Here is a 14,730-nt window from a genome sequence, read left to right as displayed (position 1 = left end):
CTCTGTTGTCGTGCGTTGCCTGTGCTGCTCCACAGCCTGTCCAGTGGATTTTTATTTTTATTTTATTTTATTTTTTAGCACTGTTGTTGTGCGTTACCTGTGCTGCTCCACAGCCTGTCCAGTGGATTTTTATTTTTATTTTATTTTATTTTTTAGCACTGTTGTTGTGTGTTACCTGTGCTGCTCCACAGCCTGTCTGGTGGATTTTTATTTTGTTTTAGCACTGTTGTCGTGCGTTACCTGTGCTGCTCCACAGCCTGTCCAGTGGATTTTGATTTAGCACTGTTGTCGTGCGTTACCTGTGCTGCTCCACAGCCTGTCCAGTGGATTTTTATTTTTATTTTATTTTTTAGCGCTGTTGTCGTGCGTTACCTGTGCTGCTCCACAGCCTGTCCAGTGGATTTTTATTTTGTTTTAGCACTGTTGTCGTGCGTTGCCTGTGCTGCTCCACAGCCTGTCCAGTGGATTTTTATTTTTATTTTATTTTAATTTTTAGCACTGTTGTCGTGCGTTGCCTGTGCTGCTCCACAGCCTGTCCAGTGGATTTTTATTTTTATTTTATTTTTTAGCACTGTTGTCGTGCGTTACCTGTGCTGCTCCACAGCCTGTCTAGTGGATTTTTATTTTGTTTTAGCACTGTTGTCGTGCGTTGCCTGTGCTGCTCCACAGCCTGTCCAGTGGATTTTTATTTTTATTTTATTTTTTAGCACTGTTGTCGTGCGTTACCTGTGGTGCTCCACAGCCTGTCCAGTGGATTTTTATTTTTATTTTATTTTATTTTTTAGCACTGTTGTTGTGTGTTACCTGTGCTGCTCCACAGCCTGTCTAGTGGATTTTTATTTTGTTTTAGCACTGTTGTCGTGCGTTACCTGTGCTGCTCCACAGCCTGTCCAGTGGATTTTGATTTAGCACTGTTGTCGTGCGTTACCTGTGCTGCTCCACAGCCTGTCCAGTGGATTTTTATTTTGTTTTAGCACTGTTGTCGTGCGTTACCTGTGCTGCTCCACAGCCTGTCCAGTGGATTTTTATTTTTATTTTATTTTTTAGCGCTGTTGTCGTGCGTTACCTGTGCTGCTCCACAGCCTGTCCAGTGGATTTTTATTTTTATTTTATTTTAATTTTTAGCACTGTTGTCGTGCGTTGCCTGTGCTGCTCCACAGCCTGTCCAGTGGATTTTTATTTTTATTTTATTTTTTAGCACTGTTGTCGTGCGTTACCTGTGCTGCTCCACAGCCTGTCTAGTGGATTTTTATTTTGTTTTAGCACTGTTGTCGTGCGTTACCTGTGCTGCTCCACAGCCTGTCTAGTGGATTTTTATTTTGTTTTAGCACTGTTGTCGTGCGTTACCTGTGCTGCTCCACAGCCTGTCTAGTGGATTTTTATTTTGTTTTAGCACTGTTGTCGTGCGTTACCTGTGCTGCTCCACAGCCTGTCTAGTGGATTTTTATTTTATTTTTTAGCACTGTTGTCGTGCGTTACCTGTGCTGCTCCACAGCCTGTCTAGTGGATTTTTATTTTGTTTTAGCACTGTTGTCGTGCGTTACCTGTGCTGCTCCACAGCCTGTCCAGTGGATTTTTATTTTTATTTTATTTTTTAGCACTGTTGTCGTGCGTTACCTGTGCTGCTCCACAGCCTGTCCAGTGGATTTTGATTTTTATTTTTTTTATTTTTTTGGCGCTGTTGTCGTGCGTTACATGTGCTGCTCCACAGCCTGTCCAGTGGATTTTTATTTAGCGCTGTTGTCGTGCGTTACCTGTGCTGCTCCACAGCCTGTCTAGTGGATTTTTATTTTGTTTTAGCACTGTTGTCGTGCGTTGCCTGTGCTGCTCCACAGCCTGTCCAGTGGATTTTTATTTTTATTTTATTTTATTTTTTAGCACTGTTGTTGTGCGTTACCTGTGCTGCTCCACAGCCTGTCCAGTGGATTTTTATTTTTATTTTATTTTATTTTTTAGCACTGTTGTTGTGTGTTACCTGTGCTGCTCCACAGCCTGTCCAGTGGATTTTTATTTTTATTTTATTTTATTTTTTAGCACTGTTGTTGTGCGTTACCTGTGCTGCTCCACAGCCTGTCCAGTGGATTTTTATTTTTATTTTATTTTATTTTTTAGCACTGTTGTTGTGTGTTACCTGTGCTGCTCCACAGCCTGTCTAGTGGATTTTTATTTTGTTTTAGCACTGTTGTCGTGCGTTACCTGTGCTGCTCCACAGCCTGTCCAGTGGATTTTGATTTAGCACTGTTGTCGTGCGTTACCTGTGCTGCTCCACAGCCTGTCCAGTGGATTTTTATTTTTATTTTATTTTTTAGCGCTGTTGTCGTGCGTTACCTGTGCTGCTCCACAGCCTGTCCAGTGGATTTTTATTTTGTTTTAGCACTGTTGTCGTGCGTTGCCTGTGCTGCTCCACAGCCTGTCCAGTGGATTTTTATTTTTATTTTATTTTATTTTTTAGCACTGTTGTTGTGCGTTACCTGTGCTGCTCCACAGCCTGTCCAGTGGATTTTTATTTTTATTTTATTTTAATTTTTAGCACTGTTGTCGTGCGTTGCCTGTGCTGCTCCACAGCCTGTCCAGTGGATTTTTATTTTTGTTTTATTTTTTAGCACTGTTGTCGTGCGTTACCTGTGCTGCTCCACAGCCTGTCTAGTGGATTTTTATTTTGTTTTAGCACTGTTGTCGTGCGTTACCTGTGCTGCTCCACAGCCTGTCTAGTGGATTTTTATTTTGTTTTAGCACTGTTGTCGTGCGTTACCTGTGCTGCTCCACAGCCTGTCTAGTGGATTTTTATTTTGTTTTAGCACTGTTGTCGTGCGTTACCTGTGCTGCTCCACAGCCTGTCTAGTGGATTTTTATTTTATTTTTTAGCACTGTTGTCGTGCGTTACCTGTGCTGCTCCACAGCCTGTCTAGTGGATTTTTATTTTGTTTTAGCACTGTTGTCGTGCGTTACCTGTGCTGCTCCACAGCCTGTCCAGTGGATTTTTATTTTTATTTTATTTTTTAGCACTGTTGTCGTGCGTTACCTGTGCTGCTCCACAGCCTGTCCAGTGGATTTTGATTTTTATTTTTTTTTTTTTTTTGGCGCTGTTGTCGTGCGTTACATGTGCTGCTCCACAGCCTGTCCAGTGGATTTTTATTTAGCGCTGTTGTCGTGCGTTACCTGTGCTGCTCCACAGCCTGTCTAGTGGATTTTTATTTTGTTTTAGCACTGTTGTCGTGCGTTGCCTGTGCTGCTCCACAGCCTGTCCAGTGGATTTTTATTTTTATTTTATTTTATTTTTTAGCACTGTTGTTGTGCGTTACCTGTGCTGCTCCACAGCCTGTCCAGTGGATTTTTATTTTTATTTTATTTTATTTTTTAGCACTGTTGTTGTGTGTTACCTGTGCTGCTCCACAGCCTGTCCAGTGGATTTTTATTTTTATTTTATTTTATTTTTTAGCACTGTTGTTGTGCGTTACCTGTGCTGCTCCACAGCCTGTCCAGTGGATTTTTATTTTTATTTTATTTTATTTTTTAGCACTGTTGTTGTGTGTTACCTGTGCTGCTCCACAGCCTGTCTAGTGGATTTTTATTTTGTTTTAGCACTGTTGTCGTGCGTTACCTGTGCTGCTCCACAGCCTGTCCAGTGGATTTTGATTTAGCACTGTTGTCGTGCGTTACCTGTGCTGCTCCACAGCCTGTCCAGTGGATTTTTATTTTTATTTTATTTTTTAGCGCTGTTGTCGTGCGTTACCTGTGCTGCTCCACAGCCTGTCCAGTGGATTTTTATTTTGTTTTAGCACTGTTGTCGTGCGTTGCCTGTGCTGCTCCACAGCCTGTCCAGTGGATTTTTATTTTTATTTTATTTTATTTTTTAGCACTGTTGTTGTGCGTTACCTGTGCTGCTCCACAGCCTGTCCAGTGGATTTTTATTTTTATTTTATTTTATTTTTTAGCACTGTTGTTGTGTGTTACCTGTGCTGCTCCACAGCCTGTCTAGTGGATTTTTATTTTGTTTTAGCACTGTTGTCGTGCGTTACCTGTGCTGCTCCACAGCCTGTCCAGTGGATTTTGATTTAGCACTGTTGTCGTGCGTTACCTGTGCTGCTCCACAGCCTGTCCAGTGGATTTTTATTTTTATTTTATTTTTTAGCGCTGTTGTCGTGCGTTACCTGTGCTGCTCCACAGCCTGTCCAGTGGATTTTTATTTTGTTTTAGCACTGTTGTCGTGCGTTGCCTGTGCTGCTCCACAGCCTGTCCAGTGGATTTTTATTTTTATTTTATTTTAATTTTTAGCACTGTTGTCGTGCGTTGCCTGTGCTGCTCCACAGCCTGTCCAGTGGATTTTTATTTTTATTTTATTTTTTAGCACTGTTGTCGTGCGTTACCTGTGCTGTTCCACAGCCTGTCTAGTGGATTTTTATTTTGTTTTAGCACTGTTGTCGTGCGTTGCCTGTGCTGCTCCACAGCCTGTCCAGTGGATTTTTATTTTTATTTTATTTTTTAGCACTGTTGTCGTGCGTTACCTGTGCTGCTCCACAGCCTGTCCAGTGGATTTTTATTTTTATTTTATTTTATTTTTTAGCACTGTTGTTGTGTGTTACCTGTGCTGCTCCACAGCCTGTCTAGTGGATTTTTATTTTGTTTTAGCACTGTTGTCGTGCGTTACCTGTGCTGCTCCACAGCCTGTCCAGTGGATTTTGATTTAGCACTGTTGTCGTGCGTTACCTGTGCTGCTCCACAGCCTGTCCAGTGGATTTTTATTTTATTTTATTTTTTAGCGCTGTTGTCGTGCGTTACCTGTGCTGCTCCACAGCCTGTCCAGTGGATTTTTATTTTGTTTTAGCACTGTTGTCGTGCGTTACCTGTGCTGCTCCACAGCCTGTCCAGTGGATTTTGATTTAGCACTGTTGTCGTGCGTTACCTGTGCTGCTCCACAGCCTGTCCAGTGGATTTTTATTTTTATTTTATTTTTTAGCGCTGTTGTCGTGCGTTACCTGTGCTGCTCCACAGCCTGTCCAGTGGATTTTTATTTTGTTTTAGCACTGTTGTCGTGCGTTACCTGTGCTGCTCCACAGCCTGTCCAGTGGATTTTTATTTTTATTTTATTTTTTTAGCGCTGTTGTCGTGCGTTACCTGTGCTGCTCCACAGCCTGTCCAGTGGATTTTTATTTTTATTTTATTTTAATTTTTAGCACTGTTGTCGTGCGTTGCCTGTGCTGCTCCACAGCCTGTCCAGTGGATTTTTATTTTTATTTTATTTTTTAGCACTGTTGTCGTGCGTTACCTGTGCTGCTCCACAGCCTGTCTAGTGGATTTTTATTTTGTTTTAGCACTGTTGTCGTGCGTTACCTGTGCTGCTCCACAGCCTGTCTAGTGGATTTTTATTTTGTTTTAGCACTGTTGTCGTGCGTTACCTGTGCTGCTCCACAGCCTGTCTAGTGGATTTTTATTTTATTTTTTAGCACTGTTGTCGTGCGTTACCTGTGCTGCTCCACAGCCTGTCTAGTGGATTTTTATTTTGTTTTAGCACTGTTGTCGTGCGTTGCCTGTGCTGCTCCACAGCCTGTCCAGTGGATTTTTATTTTTATTTTATTTTTTAGCACTGTTGTCGTGCGTTGCCTGTGCTGCTCCACAGCCTGTCCAGTGGATTTTTATTTTTATTTTATTTTTTAGCACTGTTGTCGTGCGTTACCTGTGCTGCTCCACAGCCTGTCTAGTGTCGGATTCCCTGTTTGGGAATCTGCTAGCTTAGCGTAGCTACTAGCTCTTAGCCGTTTTAGCATGGCGGCTTCTCCTGTCTCTCCCGTACTTTTCTGCTCTGGGTGTGAAATGTTTAGTTATTCCTCGGCCTCTTTTAGCAGTAACGGTACTTGTAATAAGTGCAGCTTATTCGTAGCTTTGGAGGCCAGGCTGGGCGAATTGGAGGCTCGGCTCCGCACCGTGGAAAATTCTACAGCTAGCCAGGCCCCTGTAGTCGGTGCGGACCAAGGTAGCTTAGCCGCCGTTAGTTCCCCCCTGGCAGACCCCGTGCAGTCGGGAAGGCAGGCTGACTGGGTGACTGTGAGGAGGAAGCGTAGCCCTAAACAGAAGCCCCGTGTACACCGCCAACCCGTTCACATCTCTAACCGTTTTTCCCCACTCGACGATACACTCGCCGAGGATCAAACTCTGGTTATTGGCGACTCTGTTTTGAGAAATGTGAAGTTAGCGACACCAGCAACCATTGTCAATTGTCTTCCGGGGGCCAGAGCAGGCGACATCGAAGGACATTTGAAATTGCTGGCTAAGGCTAAGCGTAAATTTGGTAAGATTGTAATTCACGTCGGCAGTAATGACACTCGGTTACGCCAATCGGAGGTCACTAAAATTAACATTGAATCGGTGTGTAACTTTGCAAAAACAATGTCGGACTCTGTTGTTTTCTCTGGGCCCCTCCCCAATCAGACCGGGAGTGACATGTTTAGCCGCATGTTCTCCTTGAATTGCTGGCTGTCTGAGTGGTGTCCAAAAATGAGGTGGGCTTCATAGATAATTGGCAAAGCTTCTGGGGAAAACCTGGTCTTGTTAGGAGAGACGGCATCCATCCCACTTTAGAGGGAGCAGCTCTCATTTCTAGAAATCTGGCCAATTTTTTGGGATCCTCCAAACTGTGACTGTCTAGCGTTGGGACCAGGAGGCAGAGCTGTGGTCTTATACACCTCTCTGCAGCTTCTCTCCCCCTGCCATCCCCCTATTACCCCATCCCCGTAGAGACGGTGCCTGCTCCCAGACCACCAATAACTAGCAAAAATCTATTTAAGCATAAAAATTCAAAAAGAAAAAATAATATAGCACCTTCAATTGCACCACAGACTAAAACAGTTAAATGTGGTCTATTAAACATTAGGTCTCTTTCTTCTAAGTCCCTGTTGGTAAATGATATAATAATTGATCAACGTATTGATTTATTCTGCCTAACAGAAACTTGGTTACAGCAGGATGAATATGTTAGTTTAAATGAGTCAACACCCCCGAGTCACACTAACTGTCAGAATGCTCGTAGCACGGGCCGGGGCGGAGGATTAGCAGCAATCTTCCATTCCAGCTTATTAATTAATCAAAAACCTAGACAGAGCTTTAATTCATTTGAAAGCTTGTCTCTTAGTCTTGTCCATCCAAATTGGAAGTCCCAAAAACCAGTTTTATTTGTTATTATCTATCGTCCACCTGGTCGTTACTGTGAGTTTCTCTGTGAATTTTCAGACCTTTTGTCTGACTTAGTGCTTAGCTCAGATAAGATAATTATAGTGGGCGATTTTAACATCCACACAGATGCTGAGAATGACAGCCTCAACACTGCATTTAATCTATTATTAAACTCTATCGGCTTTGCTCAAAAAGTAAATGAGTCCACCCACCACTTTAATCATATTTTAGATCTTGTTCTGACTTATGGTATGGAAATAGAAGACTTAACAGTATTCCCTGAAAACTCCCTTTTGTCTGATCATTTTTTAATAACATTTACATTTACCCTGATGGACTACCCTGCAGTGGGGAATAAGTTTCATTACACTAGAAGTCTTTCAGAAAGCGCTGTAACTAGGTTTAAGGATATGATTCCTTATTTATGTTCTCTAATGTCATATACCAACACAGAGCAGAGTAGCTACCTAAACTCTGTAAGGGAGTTAGAGTATCTTGTCAATAGTTTTACATCCTCATTGAAGACAACTTTGGATGCTGTAGCTCCTCTGAAAAAGAGAGCTTTAAATCAGAAGTGTCTGACTCCGTGGTATAACTCACAAACTCGTAGCTTAAAGCAGATAACCCATAAGTTGGAGAGGAAATGGCGTCTCACTAATTTAGAAGATCTTCACTTAGCCTGGAAAAAGAGTTTGTTGCTCTATAAGAAAGCCCTTCGTGAAGCTAGGACATCTTTCTACTCATCACTAATTGAAGAAAATAAGAACAACCCCAGGTTTCTTTTCAGCACTGTAGCCAGGCTGACAAAGAGTCAGAGCTCTATTGAGCTGAGTATTCCATTAACTTTAACTAGTAATGACTTCATGACTTTCTTTGCTAACAAAATTTTGACTATTAGAGAAAAAATTACTCATAACCATCCCAAAGATGTATCGTTATCTTTGGCTGCTTTCAGTGATGCCGGTATTTGGTTAGACTCTTTCTCTCCGATTGTTCTGTCTGAGTTATTTTCATTAGTTACTTCATCCAAACCATCAACATGTTTATTAGACCCCATTCCTGCCAGGCTGCTCAAGGAAGTCCTACCATTATTTAATGCTTCAATCTTAAATATGATCAATCTATCTTTGTTAGTTGGTTATGTACCACAGGCCTTTAAGGTGGCAGTAATTAAACCATTACTTAAAAAGCCATCACTTGACCCAGCTATCTTAGCTAATTATAGGCCAATCTCCAACCTTCCTTTTCTCTCAAAGATTCTTGAGAGGGTAGTTGTAAAACAGCTAACTGATCACCTGCAGAGGAATGGTCTATTTGAAGAGTTTCAGTCAGGTTTTAGAATTCATCATAGTACAGAAACAGCATTAGTGAAGGTTACAAATGATCTTCTTATGGCTTCGGACAGTGGACTTATCTCTGTGCTTGTTCTGTTGGACCTCAGTGCTGCTTTTGATACTGTTGACCATAAAATTTTATTACAGAGATTAGAGCATGTCATAGGTATTAAAGGCATTGCGCTGCGGTGGTTTGAATCATATTTGTCTAATAGATTACAGTTTGTTCATGTAAATGGGGAATCTTCTTCACAGACTAAAGTTAATTATGGAGTTCCACAAGGTTCTGTGCTAGGACCAATTTTATTCACTTTATACATGCTTCCCTTGGGCAGTATTATTAGACGGTATTGCTTAAATTTTCATTGTTACGCAGATGATACCCAGCTTTATCTATCCATGAAGCCAGAGGATACGCACCAATTAGCTAAACTGCAGGATTGTCTTACAGACATAAAGACATGGATGACCTCTAATTTCCTGCTTTTAAACTCAGATAAAACTGAAGTTATTGTACTTGGCCCCACAAATCTTAGAAGCATGGTGTCTAACCAGATCGTTACTCTGGATGGCATTTCCCTGATCTCTAGTAATACTGTGAGAAATCTTGGAGTTATTTTTGATCAGGATATGTCATTCAAAACGCATATTAAACAAATATGTAGGACTGCCTTTTTGCATTTACGCAATATCTCTAAAATCAGAAAGGTCTTGTCTCAGAGTGATGCTGAAAAACTAATTCATGCATTTATTTCCTCTAGGCTGGACTATTGTAATTCATTATTATCAGGTTGTCCTAAAAGTTCCCTAAAAAGCCTTCAGTTGGTTCAGAATGCTGCAGCTAGAGTACTGACGGGGACTAGCAGGAGAGAGCATATCTCACCCGTGTTGGCCTCCCTTCATTGGCTTCCTGTTAATGCTTGAATAGAATTTAAAATTCTTCTTCTTACTTATAAGGTTTTGAATAATCAGGTCCCATCTTATCTTAGGGACCTCGTAGTACCATATTACCCCATTAGAGCGCTTCGCTCTCAGACTGCGGGCTTACTTGTAGTTCCTAGGGTTTGTAAGAGTAGAATGGGAGGCAGAGCCTTCAGCTTTCAGGCTCCTCTCCTGTGGAACCAGCTCCCAATTCAGATCAGGGAGACAGACACCCTCTCTACTTTTAAGATTAGGCTTAAAACTTTCCTTTTCGCTAAGGCTTATAGTTAGGGCTGGATCGGGTGACCCTGGACCATCCCTTGGTTATGTTGCTTTAGACGTAGACTGTGTTTCATAATTATTGTATGGCCTTGCCTTGCAATGTGGAGCGCCTTGGGGCAACTGTTTGTTGTGATTTGGCGCTATACAAGAAAAAAGTTGATTGATTGAGTTGATAATCTATCTCACTCACAGAGTTTAGGTAGCTACTCTGCCCTGTGTTGGTATATGGCATTGGAGAACATAAAGAAGGAATCATATCCTTAAACCTAGTTACAGCGCTTTCTGAAAGACTTCTACTGTAATGAAACTTATTCCCCACTACTGGGTAGTCCATCAGAGTAAATGTAAATGTTATTAAGAAATGATCAGACAGAAGGGGGTTTTCAGGGAATACTGTTAAGTCTTCAATTTCCATACCATAAGTCAGAACAAGATCTAAGATATGATTAAAGTGGTGGGTGGACTCATTTACATTTTGAGCAAAGCCAATTGAGTCTAATAATAGATTAAATGCAGTGTTGAGGCTGTCATTCTCAGCATCTGTGTGGATGTTAAAATCACCCACTATAATAATCTTATCTGAGCTAAGCACTAAGTTAGACAAAAGGTCCGAAAATTCACAGAGAAACTCACAGTAACGACCAGGAGGACGATAGATAACAACAAATAAAATTGTTTTTTGGGACTTCCAATTTGGATGGACAAGACTAAGAGACAAGCTTTCAAATGAATTAAAGCTCTGTCTGGGTTTTTGATTAATTAATAAGCTGGAGTGGAAGATTGCTGCTAATCCTCCGCCTCGGCCCGTGCTATGAGCATTCTGGCAGTTAGTGTGACTCGGGGGTGTTGACTCATTTAAACTAACATATTCATCCTGCTGTAACCAGGTTTCTGTAAGGCAGAATAAATCAATATGTTGATCCATTATTATATCATTTACTAACAGGGACTTAGAAGAGAGAGACCTAATGTTTAATAGACCACATTTAACTGTTTTAGTCTGTGGTGCAGTTGAAAGTGCTATATTATTTTTTCTTTTTGAATTTTTATGCTTAAATAGATTTTTACTGGTTGTTGGTGGTCTGGGAGCAGGCACCATCTCTACGGGGATGGGGTAATGAGGGGATGGCAGGGGGAGAGAAGCTGCAGAGAGGTGTGTAAGACTACAACTCTGCTTCCTGGTCCCAACCCTGGATAGTCACGGTTTGGAGGATTTAAGAAAATTGGCCAGATTTCTAGAAATGAGAGCTGCTCCATCCAAAGTGGGATGGATGCCGTCTCTCCTAACAAGACCAGGTTTTCCCCAGAAGCTTTGCCAATTATCTATGAAGCCCACCTCATTTTTTGGACACCACTCAGACAGCCAGCAATTCAAGGAGAACATGCGGCTAAACATGTCACTCCCGGTCTGATTGGGGAGGGGCCCAGAGAAAACTACAGAGTCCGACATTGTTTTTGCAAAGTTACACACTGATTCAATATTAATTTTAGTGACCTCCGATTGGCGTAACCGGGTGTCATTACTGCCGACGTGAATTACAATCTTACCAAATTTACACTTAGCCTTAGCCAGCAGTTTCAAATTTCTGTCAGTGGCGCCTGCTCTGGCCCCTGGAAGACAATTGACTATGGTTGCTGGTGTCGCTAACTTCACATTTCTCAAAACAGAGTCGCCAATAACCAGAGTTTGATCCTCAGTGGGTGTGTCGCCGAGTGGGGAAAAACGGTTAGAGATGTGAACGGGTTGGCGGTGTACACGGGGCTTCTGTTTAGGACTACACTTCCTCCTCACAGTTACCCAGTTGGCCTGCTTTCCCGGCTGCTCGGGATCTGCCGGGAGCGAACTAACGGCGGCTAAGCTACCTTGGTCCACACCGACTATAGGGGCCTGGCTAGCTGTAGGATTTTCCAAGGTGCGGAGCCGAGTCTCCAATTCGCCCAGCCTGGCCTCCAAAGCTACAAATAAGCTACACTTATTACAAGTACCATTACTGCTAAAGGAGGCCGAGGAATAACTAAACATTTCACACCCAGAGCAGAAAAGTGCGGGAGAGACAGGAGAAGCCGCCATGCTAAACCAGCTAAGAGCTAGTAGCTGCGCTAAGCTAGCGGATTCCTAAAAACACGCAAAGTGAATAATGTGTAAATAATTTATAGGTGATTCAGCAGAGGGAGTGGTTTAGTTAAGGCACGTGAAGATTACACTGTGAAACAAATTGTTATCTAGTTAACTAGATCAATCTAACTGCGCAGATTAAACAGCTAACAGATACAGCAAAACACCGCTGTGCTCCGGAACAGGAAGTGATACAATACCGCAGTGAGAGCCAACCACCAGTAGAGGTTCAACACCAACCCAGTTGGGTTTCCTAGTTGGGTTAGACATGTCCAAACCTGTCCTCTGGCACTCCGAAACGGAGGTGTTCCTTTGTCTCACTTCCAAAGCGAATCGGTCGTGATGCGCGAAGCCTCCGCGCAGCTTTCCATGACAAATTCTCTTGTTAAAAGTGAAATCTGCCGGAAAATGGCTGATGTCCAGCTCTTGTGATAACCAGTGAAAGAGCACACGACGGTCTCGTATCCACAGAGCCATCAGCTTAGAAATGATCCAGTGGTTTGTGCCGCGACGTCGCAGCTCGGAGCGCGGCGCACCGACCGTCCTTAAAGGGGTCCTTAAAGGGGTCCTTAAAGCTGTAGTTAAAGTCCTTATTCTCTGTGAAGCCCGTAAAATTTTCACCGAAAGCCAGATAAATTTTTCGAATAGTTTCCAGGTGCCAGTCTCTAACAGCTTCTGAAAAAATTCTGATGGAAAAAAAACCCAAATCATTCCGCCATTTCCAGACAATGAAAATCCGACGACGGGGCGGGACCACTCCTTCCACAAGGCGTGCTCACAGGCGAATGACGTCACCGACAGGCATGGAAAAACTCACGCATGCGCGCGAGGGTTCAAGCCTGTCTGACGTGAAAACATATGAATCAAATCCATATAGTTTAAAAAAAAATAAAAAGGTATGATACTTTATGGACAGACCACGTATTTGCTCATTTTGAAATGGATGGCTGCAACACATTTCAAAAAAGCTGGGACAGTGGTAAACGTACCCTCAGCAAGCTTTTTTTTCTACAATCATCACCTACAAATCAAAGGTAAGATGAGCATTTTCCTCTTTTACCAACTTCATGCTGTAAATTTGTGAACTTTTCTGATCCATTTGTAATCAGCGTGTGCACTTTAAAAACTATTATAATATGATGGCAGACGAAGGATTAAAAGCAGAAAAGTGTCAAATCACAGTCTTTTGTGTCTGATTTAACAGGTGCACGTCAGGCTGCAGGTGCGAGTCTGAACACGGTGTGAAAAAAATAAACAGTCTGACTTTTAATCACAGAAATGACTCCGGTCCACTTTTCTCAAATTGACGAGTGTCAGAGCTGAACTTTAATTTGTACCTCTGTTACTGTGCACGTCCAGGCTGCTCAGGGTTTTAATGAAAATACACTGCAATCAGACGGGACATTTTATCTGATGTGAGTGAAAAATCTGTTATATACGGTGTTTATTACATGGAAAACAATACAAAAACTTTGGGACGTTTTTTTTTTGGTATTGTATTGTATTTTTGACTGTGAATATCTGGTTTATACGATGACGGTTGAGGTGAGTTTTACTGAACATGGGACTGAACAATAAATTTATCTCTTAAAGCTTTGATGATGAAGTCGCTTCCATCCCACACGGCTGACTTTATTTTCCCAAATTTTTCTTCTGTTTGGATCTGAAGGGAATCTGTACATCTTGAAGCCCTTGTTATGTCTGTTTGTGCATCCAAATGCACAACAACCCGACATTTTCAGTGAATAAATAAATAAAAATAGCCGGATTTACATGCAGACAGATTAACAGTGAGCGATACAGTTGTATGTAAAAGTTTGGGCCTCCCTGATAATTTTCATGATTTTCCGTTATAAATCATTGGTTGTCTGGTTCAGAAATTTCAATTAAATATATCATATAGCAGAAAAACATACTGATATTTGAGAAGTGAAATAAAGTTTCTAGTATTTACAGAAAGTGTGCAATAATTATTTAAACGAAATTAAGCACGTGCATAAATGTGGGCACCCTTGCCATTTTATTGATTTGAATACATTTAGCACTAATTATTGGAACACAAAATTAGTTTGGTAAGCTCACTGACCCTTGACCTCCTTATACAGGTGAATCCAATCATGAGAAAGGGTATTTAAGGTGGCCATTTGCAAATGTTTCCCTTCTTTGCATCTCTTCTAATGAGTGGGAACATGGGACCCTCTAAACAACTCTCAAATGACCTGAAAACAAAGATTGTTCAACATCATTGTTTAGGGGAAGGATACAAAAAGCTATCTCAGAAATTTCAGCTGTCAGTTTCCATTGTGAGGAACATAGTGAGGAAATGGAAGAACACAGGCACAGTACTAGTTAAGGCCTGAAGTGGCAGGCCAAGAAAAATCTCAGATAAGCTGAAGTGAAGGATGGTGAGAACAGTCGTAGTCAACCCACAGACCTGCTCCAAAGACCTACAACATGATCTTGCTGCGGATAGTGTCTCTGTGCATCGTTCAACTATACAGCGCGCTTTGCACAAAGAGATGCTGTGTGATCCTGTAATGCAGAGGAAGCCTTTTCTGCGTACACGCCACAAACAAAGTCACTTGAGGTATGCTAAAGCACATTTGGACAAGACAGCTTCATTTTGGAATAAGGTGCTGTGGACTGATGGAACTAAAATTGAGTTATTTGGACATAACAAGGGGCAGTATGCATGGCTGAAAAAGAGCACATCATTCCAAGAAAAACACTTGCTACCTACAGTAAAATTTGGAGGTGGTTCCATCATGCTGTGTGGCTGTGTGGCCAGTGCAGGTACTGGGAATCTTGTTAAAGTTGATGGTCACATGGATTACAGTCAATATCAGCAGATTCTTGAGAACAATGTTCATGAATCAGTGACAAAGTTGAAGTTGCACCGGGACAGGATCT

This window comes from Thalassophryne amazonica, chromosome 8 (genome assembly GCF_902500255.1).
Source record: "Thalassophryne amazonica chromosome 8, fThaAma1.1, whole genome shotgun sequence".
NCBI classification, from domain to species: domain Eukaryota; kingdom Metazoa; phylum Chordata; class Actinopteri; order Batrachoidiformes; family Batrachoididae; genus Thalassophryne; species Thalassophryne amazonica.
This window is presented reverse-complemented; position numbering follows the sequence as displayed.